General features: G+C 38.5%; 1 protein-coding gene across 1 annotated transcript in view; it reads right to left on the bottom strand.

The window, feature by feature from the left end:
• Positions 1-20,513, bottom strand: part of plekhh3 (pleckstrin homology, MyTH4 and FERM domain containing H3) — a 151,691-nt gene that overhangs the window by 71,445 nt on the left and 59,733 nt on the right. The window lies entirely within an intron of this gene.

Below are 20,513 nucleotides of genomic sequence, written 5' to 3'. Positions count from 1 at the left end.
AGAAAACACAAAACCCTACACGGGCCCTTTAATTCCTTTTCTGCATACCCGGACTGCTTTAATGTATGTAGTGTTGTCACGATACCAAAATTTTGGTACCGGTACTAAAACTATTTTGGTACTTTTCTAAATAAAGGGCACCACAAAAAATGGCATTACTGGTTTTATTTTTGCAAAAAACATATGTTTCTTATTTATCCTCCACACGACACCTCCGCTCCGGACAGGCTTACCTCCTACAACCTCCGAGGATAAAGCTACGAACAATGGGAGACCGAGCTTTCTGCTCCGCCGCTCCCAGTCTGTGGAACGCTCTCCCTGACCACCTGAGGGCACCACAGACTGTGGATGCTTTTAAAAAAGGCATAAAAACCCTTCTTTTTAAATACATTTGTAATACTAGTTGTAAGTTATTTGGCTATTCTAGTTTTCATTTTTAATTATTTTTGAATAATTATTCAAGAAAAACAGCAGGGGGTCCATATCCTGGCGGTGGTTTGGCTTCAAGCGGAAATAGGTTGAACGATTATGCGGGAAAAGCGTTGCTACAAATAGTAGCAGGAATGCTAATTTGTAGCCCATCCATCCATCCATCCATTTTCTACCGCTTATTCCCTTTCGGGGTCGCGGGGGGCGCTGGCGCCTATCTCAGCTACAATCGGGCGGAAGGCGGGGTACACCCTGGACAAGTCGCCACCTCATCGCAGTCTAATTTGTAGCATCATTTGAAAACTTAACCAGGGTTCGATCGAACTCTAGGGGTTCGGTGAGTCGACCATTGGGGTTCGGCGGAGATCAAAACACACCCGACTCTTCGTGTAAATACAAACTTCTCCCTGATGGCATATTACAGATACGGCAACAGCTGACAGATTTGCAGGTGTGTAATTTGTTGTGAGTTTATGCACTGTCTTAGTTTTGTTGTTTGAACAAGGTGATGTTCATGCACGGTTGATTTTGTGCACCGGTAAAAAGAACATGGTTACACTTTATTTTGGGACCATATTCACCATTGGTTAGTTGCTTATTAACATGCAAATTAGTAACATATTGGCTCTTAACTAGTCATTTAGTACTAACTAATGCCTTATTATAACCCTAACCATCTAACCCTGACCCTAACCCTAACCAAATAACTATAAATTAAGTCTTTATTACTTAGAATATGTTCCCCTAGTGTCCAAAAATCTCTAAATTAAGTCTTTGTTACTTAGAATATGTTCCCCATTCTAAAGTGTTACCAAAAACATACAACTTTTTCTTGAATTTGAAAAAAAAAACGTTTTATTTTTCACTGGTGGGGTTCGGTACCTCCAACAAGGTTAAGAACCACTGCTCTAGAGAATGAAGAGTGCTTGAAACTCCGCATGTCAACATCTCCGTTCGGTGCCACACCCACAAAATGCCGAAGCAACCATTTCCAGTATGAAAAGAAAAATAAACAACCAAAGGAGCTAACGTGTGCAGGAACCTACCACATGACGAAGGACATACACTATTTGATTTCCTATTATGCAGCTCATTTTTATTTTACAGTTTTTGAGATATTTTGTGTGACATCATGGACAAAAGTGCACTTTATTTGCTTTAAACTATTGTAGTGGCGTTCTGTACAAAAAGCGCACTTTAATTTAGTGTTGTTTTGATATGTCATCTAAGTGTAGGGGTGACCAAAGTGCGGGCCGGGGGCCATTTTTTTACGACCCCACAGCACATTTTAAAAATACTATGGAAAAACAATTAAAAGTGGTATAAAAGGGCAAACAGGTGAAATGTAACAAGAACATGTTGCAATGTTTACTCTAATAACACAAAGCTGGCATGCAGGCTGTTACTTTCTTTAAAAAAAAAGAAAATAAAAATAGTGAATCAAAATCAATTATGAATTATTGACCAATTCAAGGATCCAATTACGTCACATTAAATATTCCACTTTTAGACATTTTTTGGGAGAAATGTTGGATATTTTGTGCCATATAAAAAACTGAGGTGTTTTTTTTCAAGGGGCCTAAAACGAACAAACAAAAAACAGAAACTACAAAAAAACTTATAATTGACAGATAGATCTGAAGTTGATCTCGAGACCATTGTGTTAAAAGTAAACAGTAAAAAAAAAAAGTTATAATTTATTTTTTAACACTTTAATGCAGGGGTCGGGAACCTTTTTGTCTGAGAGAGCCAAGAAGCCAAATATTTTAAAATGTGTTTCCTTAAGAGCCATATAATATTTTTTTTTAACACTGAACACAACTAAACGCATGCATTTTTAAGTAACATTTCTAGAGTATAGTAGGTATTTTATTCTTTGTAATAACATTGTTATTCTGAATTTAACTGTAAGGGGGTGTGGCCTGCGGGCCTGCAGTGAAGCGGGGTGTTGCCAGGACCGGCCTCGAAATTAGCGACAGGTGCGTACCTGCCGCTCTGTTATAAGCAGCAGCCAGGAGGAGAGACGGGGTTGGGGCTGGAGCCAGAGTGCGAGCAAGAACGAAAGAGAAAAAGACAATTGCTGGAAAGCAACGGAGAGACTTATTGAAAAATAAAACAATATTGTAACCCTGAAACAGGCTCTCATGTCGGTGCTTAGTGGTCTGAAGAACCCCCAGGTGGGCAAGCCCCACACTAACCAATAATAAATAAATAACTTTTTACCATTAACGCAACTTCTCGAACAGGTGCGTTGAAAAACGGTTGGATGGATTAAAAATGCACGAGAATGTTTTATATTTTGAACGTTATTTTTAATGCTGTGATTACAAGTGGAATTATTCCTTACTTATCGTGTCAAGCAATGTCAGCTCCGATTTATCTGAGAGCCAGATGCAGTCATCAAAAGAGCCACATCTGGCTCTAGAGCCATAGGTTCCCTACCCCTGCTTTAATGAGTAGGACCCCTTTGGATTTTTTTAAGTGTCATTGCACAAAAAATAATAGTGAATTAAAATCAATGTTGTTATGAGCTGTTGACCTTTTCACGGCTCCAAGTATTACATAATCTCAAATATTCAACTTAAAAATTTTATTGGGTGAAAATATTGCAAATTTTGTGTTTTTTTTCCATTAAAAAAAACATGGTTTTCTTTGACTAAAAGAGCATACAACTTAAATCTTTAAAAACGTCATATTGACAGATAGACCTAATGTTGATCTAGAGATTTAAAACTTGAACAATAATAAAAATAATAATACTGAATAGATAGATAGATAGATGGATGGATGGATGGATGGATGGATGGATGGATGGATGGATGGATGGATGGATAGTACTTTATTTATTCCGTCAGGAGAGTTCCTTCAGGAATGACACATTTTTAAAATTTTATTTTTACCAAAACCCTTTGGGGTCCCCGGGATCAAGCCCGAGTGGAGGCCTAAATGTATATTTTTTTATACGTATATTGGATTGTTTTTTGAAATAAATGGCCTTGCTTTGATTTTTCGGTGTGCGGCCCTCAGTGGAAAAAGTTTGGACACCCCTGTTTTAGTGACATCATGCACAAAAGTGGACTCATAGCTTGTTTTAAAAATGGCACTTTCTGTTTTTGGAAATGACATGAATGTTTGTGCCACTGCTTAATAACTGTGTAATAAATACAGTTTTGGCTAATTTGATTTCCCTCTATGCTTGAAAGTTTAAAATAAGCATATTTTAACGCAGAATGAAGAAGAATGTTTTAATGTAGACACATAGAATCATCATACTGCTGTGATTATATGTATCAAGTGTTCATTCAAGGCTAAGGCAAAACATCGCGATATATATCTTGTATCGTGCCCAAAAATAGAGATATTAATAAAAGGCCATATCGCCCAGCCCTAACTTGATGTAGTTTGTCGCAATTTAATAGTTGTTGCCAATGAACTTAGACCCCATGCTGCCTCATAATGATACAGTCAATCACCACTTAAGGGGGAACATTATCACAATTTCAAAAGGGTTAAAAACAATAAAAATCAGTTCCCAGTGGCTTGTTGTATTTTTTGAAGTTTTTTTTCAAAATTTTAAAGCTCTCGGAATATCCCTAAATAAAGCTTTAAAGTGCCTTATTTTCGCTATCTTTGAAACAACTATCCATTTCCCTGCGACGTCATACAGTGCTGCCAATGTAAACAAACAACGGCGAATACCACAGCAAGATATAACGACATTAGCTCGGATTCAGACTCGGATTTCAGCGGCTTAAGCGATTCAAGGATTACGCATGTATTGAAACGGATGGTTGGAGTATGAAAGTATTGAAGAAGAGACTGAAGCTATTGAGCGAATAGCTATTGACGCTATTCATAGCCATAGCATGGCCGAATAGCTGCGTTAGCATCGCCGGTAAAAATCTGCGGACCAAACGATCAGGACTTTCGCATCACTGACACTGGAGCAACTTAAATCCGTCGATTGGTAAGTGTTTGTTTCGCATTAAATGTGGGTGGAAGGAAACGTAATATAGTTGCAAATGCATCTGCAGGTTATCCATACATCTCTGTGCCATGTCTGCTTTAGCACCGCCGGTAAATAGCATGTTAGCATCGATTAGCGTAGCATGTTAGCATCGATTAGCTGGCAGTCAACATCAACAAAACTCACCTTTGTGATTTCGTAACTATTGTTGCAAATGCATTTGCAGGTTATCCATACATCTCTGTGCCATGTCTGCTTTAGCACCGCCGGTAAATAGCATGTTAGCGTTGATTAGCGTAGCATGTTAGCCTCGATTAGCTGGCAGTCAACATCAACAAAACTCACCTTTGTGATTACTGTGACTTTATCGTTACAAATGCATCTGCAGGTTATCCATACATCTCTGTGCCATGTCTGCTTTAGCACCGCCGGTAAATAGCATGTTAGCGTCGATTAGCGTAGCATGTTAGCATCAATTAGCTGGCAGTCAACATCAACAAAACTCACCTTTGTGATTTCGTAACTATTGTTGCAAAAGCATTTGCAGGTTATCCATACATCTCTGTGCCATGTCTGCTTTAGCACCGCCGGTAAATAGCATGTTAGCGTCGATTAGCGTAGCATGTTAGCATCGATTAGCTGGCAGTCAACATCAACAAAACTCACCTTTGTGATTACTGTGACTTTATCGTTACAAATGCATCTGCAGGTTATCCATACATCTCTGTGCCATGTCTGCTTTAGCACCGCCGGTAAATAGCATGTTAGCGTCGATTAGCGTAACATGTTAGCATCGATTAACTGGCGGTCACGCCGCGACCAAATATGTCTGATTAGCAAATAAGTCAACATCAACAAAACTCACCTTTGTGATTTCGTTGACTTTATCGTTGCAAATGCATCTGCAGGTTATCCATACATCTCTGTGCCATGTCTGTCTTAGCACCGCCGATAAATAGCATGTTAGCGTCGATAAGCGTAGCATGTTAGCATCGATTAGCTGGCAGTTACGCCACGACCAAATATGTCTGATTAGCACATAAGTCAACATCAACAAAACTCCCCTTTGTGATTTCGTTGACTTTATGGTTGCAAATGCATCTGCAGGTTATCCATACATCTCTGTGCCATGTCTGTCATCGCGGGTAAAATGTGGAGACACTTTGGTACATTCAACGGGGGTCTGGCGGCAGACACTTTCGCATCTTCGGGCCAGTGGTGCAACTTGAATCCCTCCCTGTTAGTGTTGTTACACCCTCCGACAACACACCGACGAGGCATGATGCCTCCAAGGTTCCAAAAAATAGTCGAAAAAACGGAAAACAACAGAGCTGAGGCCCAATGTTTGCAGTGGGTTGAAAATGAAAATGGCGGCTGTATTACCTCGGAGACGTCACCTTCTGACGTCATCCCCTCCAGAGCGATAAACAGAAAGGCGTTTAATTCGCCAAAATTCACCCATTTAGAGTTCGGAAATCGGTTGAAAAAATATAAGGTCTTTTTTTCTGCACCATCAAGGTATATATTGACGCTTACATAGGTCTGGTGATAATGTTCCCCTTTAAAGAGAACCAGCGATGAACCAAAGGTTGTGAATTTCAAGTGATTTCTGGGCTGGTTTGTGCACTCTTCACCTCTGTTCTCTGTGCAGTCTAATCCCCCGTGTCAAATTGCTTCCTGCTCTCCACAGGAAGATTCAACCCCCCCAGTTGGAGCTCCTGGGGAATGCGGGGGCGGTAGGGTAGTCTGGTGAGTGGGTTTGTGGATGTAGCTGCTGGACAGCTGTGCACATCAACCGCCAAGCTGTACAACAAGTAGCTGTCTCCCCCCCCCAACTTATTGGCGGCCATCTTTCTTTGTCCTTGAACATAAATTGGAGCGTGACTGGGCAACGTGGACTGCATTTATCTAAAATCCCCCCCCCCCGACCACAACATCTGAAGACGGAAAAATGGGACGACATCTTCCCATTGACAAATGGATGATGCCCAGTGGGGTGCCATGAATTGATTAATGTGGACCCCAACTTAAAGGCCTACTGAAATGAGATTTTCTTATTTAAACGGGGATAGCAGGTCCATTCTGTGTGTCATACTTGATCATTTCGCGATATTGCCATATTTTTGCTGAAAGGATTTAGTAGAGAACATCCACGATAAAGTTCGCAACTTTTGGTGCTGATAAAAAAGCCTTGCCTGTACCGGAAGTAGCAGACGATGTGCGCGTGACGTCACGGGTTGTGGAGCTCCTCACATCTGAACATTGTTTACAATCATGGCCACCAGCAGCGAGAGCGAGTCAGACCGAGAAAGCGACGATTTCTCCATTATTTTGAGCGAGGATGAAAGATTTGTGGATGAGGAAAGTGAGAGTGAAGGACTAGAAAAAAAAGACTATACAGTGGGAGCGATTCAGATGTTATTAGACACATTTACCAGGATATTTCTGGAAAATCCCTTATCTACCTATTGTGTAACTAATGTTTTAGTGAGATTATATGGTCGTACATGTACAACCTGAAGGTCGGCCCTGCACCTTTCTTCAGCACTAGTCGACGGGTGGTGGCGATGCCCATCTCAGCCCTTCGCAAGGGACCCTCTTCGAAACACGATCTTTCAAAATGATCGCTGCATAATACACTGTACTTTGTGTGTGTGGTCCAATCCAACCGTGTTCGCTTGACCGCTTTGTTCCATAGTAAAGCTCTCCCGTCCAAAGGCAAAACCTAGTAACTCACTTCTAGCTGATTTTGCGAAAACAAAGGAAAACCAATCCATCTTGATGCTGTCTTACAAAGATCTACAAAGTCATCAAACGTATAGATGTTTTCTTGAGCTTTCATTTTCTTGCCGATTGAGCCATGGATTGAATCTGCTCTCATGAACGTGTGCCCTTTCTCCAGATATTTTATCACAATCTCGGGTGGACCCCATTCTGCGTTTGCACATTGGGCGAGAGCCGTGTACAGCGTCCGGTTTTTATTTTGACCCAAAAGAGTGTGCAAGGGGAAGAATGAAGAACAATACATTTAATAAAGGTGCTTGCAACGTCCTGGGCCAATCTTCCAAATATCCCCTCGTGCCATAATATCACGTAATCAGGTTGACCGTCGGCCCCCATTCGTTTAAATGTCTCATTAAAGACAATAAGGCGACTGACAAAGAAGCTCCGATTGGTCCCTTGAGATACTAGGTTTTTCTGTTGTATCTACGCGGTTATGTGGTAGTTGCTAGGTCCTGCCACGCGCGTAACAGCTTACTTACGGAAAAAATTACAATATCGCATACACTAATGTAAAGCGTATCACCTAAGAACTCCAAAATTATTATCAGCTCAGTTTTGACCAAAATTGAGTTACTGGGTTTTGCCTTTGGACAGGTGAGCTTCACCGTCATCTATCGGGAATGTAAACAATGAAACACCGGTTGTGTTTGTGTTGCTAAAGGCGGCCGCAATACACCGTTGCCCACCTACAGCTTTCTTCTTTGACGTCTCCATTATTCATTGAACAAATTGCAAAAGATTCAGCAACACAGATGTCCAGAATACTGTGGAATTATGCGATGAAAAGAGACGACTTATAGCTGTGAACGGTGCTGGAACAAATTGTCAACTACAATGCGTGACGTCACGTGCACGCGTCTTCATACCGCAACGTTTTAGCATGATACTTCCGCGCGGAATTTAAAATTGCAATTTAGTAAACTAAAAAGGCCGTATTGGCATGTGTTGCAATGTTAATATTTCATCATTGATATATAAACTATCAGACTGCGTGGTCGGTAGTAGTGGGTTTCAGTAGGCCTTTAAGTGTTGGAGCATTCACACGCAATTCCTTCAGTTTTACTGCAGTTACCATTAGGTTTTGTTACATCCCTGGTCTGCAAGGGTCAGTATCTCGTCCCGACTGCAGCATTGGGACTGCCACAGCATCCCATCAACCCCTTCTCCTCCCTTACAGTTGGCGTTAAAATAAACACAATCGCCTCGGTTCTTAATAACTTCCAACATAAACAGAACTGTGCATTGCAGACTGGAAATATTAGTCCGCGGATTAGATGTACGTAACAACAACATCCAGACACGACACGCTGTTTATTTGTGGTGTTTGGGATTATTGTGTGCCGTGTTTGCCATGACTCTCAGCACATAGCATCTAAAAACGGCAGCGAGAAGAGGCTCCGCGCTCCTTCTGCTTTTAGTGGAAGCAACTTTCGAGCTTAGCTGAAATAAAAGTTTCTGGATCGGATCCAGGCAAAAAGGCGGTTTATCTTCAAACCGCACGCACGCACATGGTCGTCATTGTCGGTGATAATAATATTCTTGGAGTTCAAAAAGCAAACTTGGCTGAGGCGTCAAGAGGGATTTCTAGGAAAATGTGGCAAGGTTCCACTGTGCTGCTAAGTCGGGACGATGCTATTGTTCAGCCCTTGTTGACCTCGGCGTATGGAAGCTGTTAAAAGGAACTGCAGAAAACCAAAAGAAGCATTTTGTCGGGACTTAAGTTCCTCACCAACGTTCCTGACTATTTCTACCATTACAACTTTTAATATATTTAGAAGGACTTCACACGTAAAAAATGCACTCAAACTACAATGAGTTGGGAAATTGTGTTAGATGTAAATATAAACGGAATAAAATGATTTGGAAATCATTTTCAACCCATATTCAGTTGAAGATGCTACAAAGACAACATATTTGATGTTCAAACTTAAAAACTTTTTTTTTTTGTTGAAAATAATCATTAACTTTAGAATTTCATGCCAGCAACACGTGACAAAGAAGTTGGGAAAGGTGGCAATAAATACTGATAAAGTTGAGAAATACTCATCAAACACTTATTTGGAACATCCCACAGGTGTGGAGGCTAATTGGGAACAGGTGGGTGCCATGATTGGGTATAAAAGCAGCTTCCATGAAATGCTAAGTAATTCACAAACAAGGATGGGGGCGAGGGTCACAACTTTGTAAGCAAATTGTCGAACAGTTTTAGAACAACATTTCTCAACTAGCTATTGCAAGGAATTTAGGGATTTTACCATCTACGGTCCGTAAAATCATCAAAAGGTTCAGAGAATCTGGAGAAATCACTGCATGTAAGCGATGATATTACGGACCTTTGATCCCTCAGGCGGTACTGCATCAAAAACCAACAGCGGTGTGTAAAGGATATCACCACATGGGCTCAAGAACACTTCATAAAACCGCTGTCAGTAACTACTGTTGGTTGCTACATCTGTAAGTGCAAGTTAAAACTCTACAATGCAAAGCAAAACCTGTTTATCAACAACAACAAGCAACGCCGCTGGCTTTGCTGGGCCCGAGTTCACCTTTCAGGGGTAGGGAACCTAAGGCTCTAGAGCCAGATGTGGCTCTTTTGATGACTGCATCTGGCTCTCAGATAAATCTTAGCTGACAATGCTAAACACGATAATTAATGAATAATTCCGCTGCTAATCACAGTGTTAAAAATAACGTTCAATTTATAAAACATTCTCATGCATTTTAATCCAACCATCCGTTTTCTACCGCACCTGTTCAAGATGTCGCATTAATGGTAAGAAGTATTATATTTATTGTTGATTAACTTTAAAATAACAATGTTATTAAAAAGAATAAGAGACTTAATATACTCTAAAAATGTTGGTCTTACTTAAAAATTAACGCATTTAGTTGTATTGGGTTAGTGCGTCTGCCTCACAATACGAAGGTCCTGCAGTCCTGGGTTCAAATCCAGGCTCGGGATCTTTCTGTGTGGAGTTTGCATGTTCTCCCCGTGAATGCGTGGGTTCCCTCCGGGTACTCCGGCTTCCTCCCACTTCCAAAGACATGCACCTGGGGATAGGTTGATTGGCAACACTAAATTGGCCCTAGTGTGTGAATGTGAGTGTGAATGTTGTCTGTCTATCTGTGTTGGCCCTGCGATGAGGTGGCGACTTGTCCAGGGTGTACCCCGCCTTCCGCCCGATTGTAGCTGAGATAGGCGCCAGCGCCCCCGCGACCCCAAAAGGGAATAAGCGGTAGAAAATGGATGGATGGAAGTTTTGGAGCAACATATGTTGTCATCCAAATGTTATCATGGACGCCCCTGCTTATTTCAGCAAAACAATGCCAAGCCACGTGTTACAACAGCGTGGCTTCGTAGTAAAAGAGTCTGGGTACTTTCCTGGCCCGCCTGCAGTCCAGACCTGTCTCCCATTGAAAATGCGTGGCGCATTATGAAGCGTAAAATACGACAACAAGACCCTGGACTGTTGAACAATTTAAGCTGTACATAAAGCAAGAATGGTAAAGAATTCCACTTTCAAAGCTTCAACAATTAGTTTCCTCAGGTCCCAAACGTTTATTGAGTGTTATTAAAAGAAAAGGTGATGTAACACAGTGGTGAACATGCCCTTTCCCAACTACTTTGGCACGTGTTGCAGCCATGAATTTCTAAGTTAATTATTATTTGCAAAAAAAATAAAAATTTTGAGTTTGAACATCAATTGTCTTGTCTTTGTAGTGCATTCAATTGAATATGGGTTGAAAAGGATTTGCAAATCATTGTAGTCCATTTATATTTACAACCAACACAATTTCCCTAATCATATGGAAACGGGGTTTGTGTATATATATAATAAATCATTGAACATTTCTGTACTCGGGTGTCTGTTGCCGTCATCTCCCCCTTCTAACCATAACAAACGAGGCCTAAATTAGGAGCCTTACAGCAACCCATTTTGAAATGCTTCTATTATTATTGATAATGTGATATATAGAGTTATCGCAAAAGGATAACATGTACGCGATCTTTTAGGCCAAATTCTCTATCCCCATTTGAGACTAAATCAGCAACAGCCCCTCTGCTGGTTTCTTTCAGGTAGTGCACCCAGTTTGGCCTTACAGTTGTTTCAACATGGTACCATTTGATTTCTGCAGGAATCTGACGGGAGTTTTCTGTACCAAGTTCAAACCTTGGCAAGTCTACTCTCTACTTTCACATTGAAAGTTGCATGGGAAATAAAGGAGAAGGAGAACAAGAAGAGCAACATTGTGGCAGAAGAGGGGGAAGTTGAAAACCAAAAAACAAGTATGAAACAGAAGTTAAAGTGGGGGGCAGGGGTTATATGAAAATGACAAGAATAGGAGATAAAATGGTGTTTTGCCTAATTGCTCCATCTCGCATAACTTTCCTGCTTGACCCAAACACATGTGCAGCGTAGCATACACCATTTGAGCCAGTTGGTTACCATGGCAACCAAACTCTGGGTGAGATGGACAGAAAACAAGAGGAACCAATCACGTTAAAGAGGAAGCGCAAGACATAATCGTACACGAGCAGCTATTGCCTAATAATGTGCATTTAAACATGTCGCCATATCATTAGGTAGATCTGCCTTTAATTTGTCATGTGGCTTTTTAAGTGTCGCATATATATATATATATATATACATACATATATATATATATATATATATATATACATATATACATACACATATATCATACATATATACATATTTTATACATACATATATACATATATACAAACACGTATACTTATACATACACATATACATATACACATACATATATATACACATACATACATATATATATACATATATATACACACATACATTCATATATATATATTATATATACATACATATATATATATACACACACATACATATATATATTATATAAACATACATATATACATATATATACACATATATATATATATATATATATATATACACATGCAACACATAAAAAGCCACATGACGACTTAAAGGCATACATGTGTACACATACACACATATATACATACACGCACTGAACAAAAATATAATCGCAACACTTTTGTTTTTGTACAATATACACAAAAGACTTATTCCTCTCAAATATTCTTCACAAATCACAAATCTCAAATATTCTTCACAAATCTGTCTAAATCTGTGTTAGTGAGCATTTCTTTTATGCCAAAATAATCCATTCCACCCCCACAAGTGTGGCATATCAAGATGCTGATTAAACATATATATATATATATATATATATATATATATATATATATATATATATATACATATTACACTTTTATAGTCATACAGCCTGCTACCTTACTACTTTACAGCTCAAATAAAATACGGCAAATTTTATTAAAGCTGGCTGTTTTTAATCTCCTGAATGTCAACGAGCAAAAAATACTTTCAGTGAGGAATCCAAAGAAAATGTTTTCAAAATATCACATGACACTAGTAAGTAAAGGGCTATATAAATAAACTTTGATTGATTGATTGATCTTGCCATTTAAAAACAAGGACATTTTGATTGTGATATTTTTCATACATTAAACAAACTTTTTTTTTTTTTTTAATATACATCCATCCATCCATTTTCTACCGCTTGTCCCGTTCGGGGATGCGGGGGGTATTTTTTTTGGTCCGTTTCCTGACCCCTCAAATTGGTTAAGTGGGGAAATACATTTTATATATATATAAATTATCAAAATGTATTCTTTTTTAATTACTTTTCCATACCATTAAAATGTAAAAGGTCCTTTGTGGTCAGTGTCCCACTCCTCCCAAATATGTTGAGGAAATTAGTTAAGTAGACAAATAAGTGGCCAAATTGAATTCAAAATATATTTATGTAAATCAGGATCACACATTATAGAAGTTTTTTTTTTAAACAAAAGTGGATTCCAAACCTTAAAAACGTTATAGATCAACTGTAGTCAATGCTCTACTTCTTTTCTTGGTGGGGATTGGTTAAAGTGGAACAATAAGTGAGGAAAAAGGCTCGTATCTTATATAAATTATACAAAGAAATACTACAATTTATATTTTCTGATCAAAAAATGCTTCCAAACCATAAAAATGTAAAAAGTCATTTGTGGTCAGTATGTTGTGGGAATTGGCGAAGTGGGAAAATAAGTACAGAAAAGAGGAGAAACTTTAAAAAATTTAGCAATAAATTATTAATACACGCAAACAATTTTTTTATAAAATGAAAAATCATTAATATAATTAAAAAGAGGCAGCATGTCAGCATCATACGTGATTACGTGTATAGTATTAAAATGTCAACATTACACCTTTTTGCTATTTTTCCAATAACACTGCAGTGTTTCTTTCTTATTTTTCTTATTTAATTGCATTTTTAGGATTAAAATTTAAAGTGAAGTGAAGTGAATTATATTTATATAGCGCTTTTCTCTAAAGACTCAATGTGCTTTACATAGTGAAACCCAATATCTAAGGTACATTTAAACCAGTGTGGGTGGCACTGGGAGCAGGTGGGTAAAGTGTCTTGCCCAAGGACACAACGACAGTGACCAGGATGGCGGAAGCGGGAATCGAACCTGCAACCCTCAAGTTGCTGGCACGGCTGCTCTACCAACCGAGCTATGCCGCCCCCAAAAAAAACAAGCTCTGGGCTGCAAACGGGCCCTGGGTCTCACTTTAGACACCCACGGGTTAAAAAAGTGTTTGTGTAATTCTGCTACCAATCCAATACTGTAAATGGCAATGAAAAAGAACAAATAAAAATGCTTCACTGGTTTTTACTAGAGCGCCTGCAGCCTTCAGCTCAAGTCGGGTTGGTGGGAAAAATGGGAATGTGGTGCTTAAGACTGGAACTATATGACCTCGCTAAAAATACACCGTTTAGTCAAGACCACGGCCAAGGAAACGCTGGACTGAACAGAGAGGAGAGGAGAGGGGGAGGGAAACAAAAAAAAAAGTCATGTTTTGAGAGGAAAAAAGGTTTAAGGAAGTGTGTGACTGCGGAAAAAATTGAAATAATATTATAAAAGATTATATTGCTTTTTACCAAAGTCCAAATGAAATTGATGTGTATTGTATATGTGCTGACCTGGTCCAGTATGGGACAGTTGACAGACAGTCAGGCAATTAGTAAAGGGGCCTGGGGGCTGTCTCACATATACACACTAGATACACACTGGCCTCTTTCAGTCATTGCATGCTGGCAGCTGACACACTAATAAATTAAAAAAAAAGGGGGGAAAAAAACTTGACTGTCAAATGCTGAGAGCGATGGAGAAGTAGCCACTTCCCTTCTGGTGAATGTTGCACACCACATATTGCATAGGATTTAGTTTTTGAATAAATTATTGCCAAAATGATGTCCATTTTCAACGGGCAAACATTGTGCTTCACAAACTAGTTTGTTTGTATCATTCAACAGAAACAATTACCCCAGACTAAGATTACCTCGGGTATTCCTTTAATAATCATCAATATGAGTGTGTGAGTGGTTTATTTGTTCATTGAACACACACAGAATGGTCAACAATTTGATATCAATCTCCTTTCTTTATCTTATAAGCACCGATGAGGCGTTAAAGTGCACTGTGTAATTCGGAGTGTTCAACAGTCAGGGTCCGCATATATAATACCTCGGAAGGGCCCCTCATCGCAACATAAACCCAACTCTACCACGTCAAACACACACACTTAATGTTTATGATTTTTTAAAGATGGGATTAATATTTTTAGATAATTTTGGAGAAAATAAAAAAATAAAAAATAAAAAATATATATATATCTTTTTTAATGTAATAAATACATTTACAATATAATAATTATAATTAATATTATATAATAATTATATATATAAGCGGCAGAAAATGGATGGATGGATATATATGTATATGTATAAATATACATACATATATACATATACACACATATATACATAAACACACACACATATATACATATACACACACACATATATATATACATATACACACACACACACACACATATATACATATACACACACACATACACACACATATATACACACACACACACACACATATACACGCACACACACATACACATATATACATATACACACACATATACGTATACACACATACACATGTATACATATACACACACACATTTATACATATACACACACACACACACACACACACACACACATATACATATATACACATATATATACATATCCACACACACATATATATATATATATTTTTTTTTTTTTTGTTTTTTTTGGACTATATGTCGCAATCTTCTCCAGAGACCCGGCCAAACCCAAAATTTTTTTTTTTTTTTATTTAATTTTTTTTTTTTTTTTTTATAGTTTTGCCAAGTCTCACGCCCGGCCAAACTACAAAAAAAACGCGACTTATAGTCCGAAAAATACGGTATACATATACATATATATATATATATATATATACATATACATATATATATATATATATATATATACTGTATATACATATATATATATATATATTATCGCGATTCTCACGCAGTGTGGATTCCGAATCGATTCTCTTTTTTTTTTAAACTCGATCTTTTATTTTTATTTTTTTCTAATCGATCCAACAAAACAATACACAGCAATACCATAACAATGCAATCCAATTCCAAAACCGAACCTGACCCAGCAACACTCAGAACTGCAATAAACAGAGCAATTGAGAGGAGACACAAACACGACACAGAACAAACCAAAAGTAGTGAAACAAAAATGATTATCAACAACAGTATCAATATTAGTTATAATTTCAGCATAGCAGTGATTAAAAATCCCTCATTGACATTATCATTAAACATTTGTAAAAAAAAAAAAAGGAACAATAGTGTCACAGTGGCTTACACTTGCAAGCTTGACAAGCTTGGACACTGTGTCCAATGTTTTCACAAAGATAAAATAAGTCATATTTTTGGTTTGTTTAATAGTTAAAACAAATTTACATTACTGCAAACAGTTGATAAAACATTGTCCTTTATAATTATAAAAGCTTTTTTTTTTTAAATCTACTTCTCTGCTAGCATGTCAGCAGACTGGGGTAGATCCTGCTGAAATCCTATGTATTGAATGAATACGGAATCGTTTTGAATCAGAAAAATATCGTTTTTGCATTGAGAATCGCGCAAAAATCGATATACAATCAAATCGCGACCCAAAGAATCGATATTGATTCGAATATATACATATATACACACACACACACAATGTCCGGCGGGCCAGATTGGAAAGCTTAACGGGCCGCATGTGGCCCCCGGGCCTTAATTTGCCCAAGTCTGGGTTAGAGTTATAACAGGGCGTTAATAAGTACTTAATAATGACTAGTTTAGAGACAATATGTTACTAATTTGCATGTTAATAAGCAACTAATTAACGGTGAATATGTTCCCCATACAAAAGTTTTACCATGTTTTTTTTACTGGTTGTTGTGGTTTGTTTTTGTGTTTTTTTCTTCTTTTGTTTGAACAGGTCACACTCAATCATGACCTCTGCTGCCAATCAACCGGTTCCTGTTCCCAGCTGCTCCTCATTTCACCTGTTGTTCAGCCACCCAATCCCGGTCCGCCATTCATCCTCTTGACCTGCTTAAAACCACCTGCTCACCACTGGAAGAAGATTCTCTTTCTGACATGCTGTGTGGAGTTTTGAGTGACGCTACTTTGTCTTTGGCGCTACTTTGTTTTTAAGCTCTTTGCTAAACGTGCGCCACCTGTTTTTTTTGTCTTCCTTTTTGTTTGACCTTTCAACCTTTGTAAGTATCTGCGGCCTAGTCTTGGGAAAGGTTAGACAGAGGCCTCTATTACACTTCACACGTAGGATTTGTTTGTGTATAGTGTTGGCTGTCACCCTTGTATGCTTTGGACCCCCTCTTTGGTTGGAGTAGTTAGGTAGGTTTTTGGTTTATGCTAATTAGATTTAATTAGTCAGCTTACCTTTCTTTTCTAGAAGTGTATTTTGGTATGTTTTGTTCATTTCTTCGACAGCAGCTGTATTCCCAAGCTAGGCTAGTGTTGTGTCTTTGTTGTTACCCCCCCACTCCCCTCCATGGTTACTTTTCAATACACCAGTTTTTGTTTTCAATTCTTGGCTTCGGTGTCTTTAATTTACAACTCGTTTGATTTATACACTTTTATGTTGCGTTCCCCTACGATCCCTGGACTTCGAGCCATCTGGAACGTAACACTGGTGCACAAAATGAACCGTGCATGAACATCACCGAGTTCAAACAACAAAACCAAAACAGTGCATGAACTCACAACAAATTACACACCTGCAAATCAGTCTGACTTATGCCGATAGGGAGATGTTTTTATTTACACGATGAGTCAAACCCCTGAGGCTGACTCACCGAACCCCTAGGGTTCGATCGAACCCGGATTAAGAACCACTGGTCCCTCCTCTACTTAACAGTCATTAAAAGGTAAGAACCCTCCGAAATGTATTTCACTACAGTGGGGCAAAAAAGTATTTAGTCAGCCACCGATTGTGCAAGTTCTCCCACTTAAAATGATGACAGAGGTCTGTAATTTTCATCATAGGTACACTTCGACTGTGAGAGCCAGAATGTGAAAAAAAATATTTAAGAATTCACATTGTAGGAATTTTAAAGAATATTATGGTGGAAAATAAGTATTTGGTCAACCATTCAAAGCTCTCACTAATGGAGGGAGGTTTTGGCTCAAAATCTCACGATACATGGCCCCATTCATTCTTTCCTTAACACGGATCAATCGTCCTGTCCCCTTAGCAGAAAAACAGCCCCAAAGCATGATGTTTCCACCCCCATGCTTCACAGTAGGTATGGTGTTCTTGGGATACAACTCAGTATTCTTCTTCCTCCAAACACGACGAGTTGAGTTTATACCGAAAAGTTCTATTTTGGGTTCATCTGACCACATGACGTTCTCCCAATCCTCTGCTGTTATCATCCATGTATCCATTTTGGTATAAACTCAACTCGTCGTGTTTGGAGGAAGAAGAATACTGAGTTGCATCCCAAGAACACCATACCTACTGTGAAGCATGGGGGTGGAAACATCATGCTTTGGGGCTGTTTTTCTGCTAAGGAGACAGGACGATTGATCCGTGTTAAGGAAAGAATGAATGGGGTCATGTATCCTGAGATTTTGAGCCAAAACCTCCTTCCATCAGTGAGATCTTTGAATGGTTGACCAAATACTTATTTTCCACCATAATTTACAAATAAATTATTTAAAATTCCTACTATATGAATTCCTGGATTTTTTTTTCACATTCTGTCTCTCACAGTTGAAGTGTACCTATGATGAAAATTACAGACCTCTGTCATCATTTTAAGTGGGAGAACTTGCACAATCGGTAACTGACTAAATACTTTTTTGCCCCACTGTATATACATCCATTCCAACATTATTACTTACATTTATTTTCACGTTAAAAAAACACTAACTTTTAAAGTGTGGCGACTTATTTTATTTTGTAGTAGTAGCAAATTCCGCCCGCTCAACTTCCTTTGTTTTCACTTGATCACACTCCGCATGAAAGTGACGCCAAGGCCACATGCGTGTTTACGACAGAAACTGGTAAAAATCACAATTTACTTGCAGTGTAAACAGTCAGCTGAAAAAAAAAAACAATTTTTTTTGTGTGATTTCATTTCGTACCATTGTTCTGTGTAATTTAAATTCAAACATTTTCTCACATTCCACATGTTAAAAATTAAAAAAAAACTATGAACTATGCTTCCTGCTGATAGCATTTTGGATTAAAATAGGTATCGGCCGGAACTCAAGCCTCCAATATCGGTATTGTAACATATCAGGACACTCCTAATGTAACATATCAGGACACTCCTAATTATAGATATCAGGGTTTCCTACAGCGATTTGTTGTTAAGGCGGCCGCCTTAACGAGTCACCGCCTAAAGCATGGGTGTCAAACTCTGGCCCGTGTAATTTCATTTGGACCTTGAGGCAATAATAAATTAACATTAGAGCTGGCCCGCCGGTATTATACAATGGCGGTGCCGCTGTATCACCGTATTCAACGCTAATTTTCATACTTGCCAACCCTCCCGATTTTTCCAGGAGAATCCCGAATTTCAGTGCCCCCCCCCGAAAATCTCCCGGGGCAACCATTCTCCCGAATTTTCACCCGGTCAACAATATTGGGGGCGTGCCTTAAAGGTACTGCTTTTAGCATCCTCTACAACCTGTCGTCACGTCTGCTTTTCCTCCATACAAACAGCGTGCCGGCCCAGTCACGTAATATACGCGGCTTCTACACACACACAAGTGAATGCAAGGCATACTGGGTCAACAGCCATACAGGTCACACTGAGGGTGGCCGTATAAACAACTTTAACACTGTTACACCACACTGTGAACCCACACCAAACAAGAATGACAAACACATTTCGGGAGAACATCCGCACCGTAACACAACATGAACACAACAGAACAAATACCCAGAACCACTTGCAGCACTAACTCTTCCGGGACGCTACATTATACACCCCCGCTACCAACAAAACTGGATTTTGCATGTCACTATAAAGTTTTATATAAGCCTTGCTTGTTCAATATTCAATGCAAAACTTGTTTGGGTCCCTATTAAAAGGTTAAGTTGTTCAACTTTGGCCCTCGGCTTCGTTCAGTTTAGAATTTTGGCCCACTCTGTATTTGAGTCTTAAAAAAAAAAAAAAAAAAAAGTCTTAACAAGTTTGTGGTATCATCCAAAACTAATGTAAAGTATCAAACAGAAGAATAAGTGATTATTACATTTGAACAGAAGTGTAGATAGAACATGTTAAAAGAGAAAGTAAGCAAATTAACAGTAAATGAACAAGTGGATTAATAAATAATTTTCTACCACTTGTCCTTAATAATTTTGACAAAATAATAGAATGGAAAATGACAATGTGTGACTACATAGGTCAGCAGACTAATCAGGAGCCTTTGTTTGTTTACTTACTAAGTGAAGTGAATTATATTTATATAGCGCTTTTCTCAAGTGACTCAAAGCGCTAATACTAATAAAAGACAAGTTGTCTTTGAATTAAGGACAAACTTGCAATAAGAAACACACGTTTAATGTACCGTACGATTTTTTGTTTCAATACAGCAAATAATGCAGTTTTTTCCGGTCCCCTTTATTCCGAAAAGTACCGAAATAATAATATTGGTATTGTGACAACACTAATGGTTATTGTGACCAAAATGTTCACTTTTATTATGGTTTATTATTGTTGAATGTAGTCAAAAAGTACTAACACACACACACCGAGTGGAACACGACAGGCCAATAAAACAGGGGTGTCGAACTCAAA

The sequence above is a fragment of the Nerophis ophidion genome, linkage group LG07 (assembly GCF_033978795.1).
Source record: "Nerophis ophidion isolate RoL-2023_Sa linkage group LG07, RoL_Noph_v1.0, whole genome shotgun sequence".
In the NCBI taxonomy this organism is placed as follows: domain Eukaryota; kingdom Metazoa; phylum Chordata; class Actinopteri; order Syngnathiformes; family Syngnathidae; genus Nerophis; species Nerophis ophidion.
Note: the sequence above shows the minus strand (reverse complement) of the source record. Positions and strands in the feature narration are given on the sequence as shown.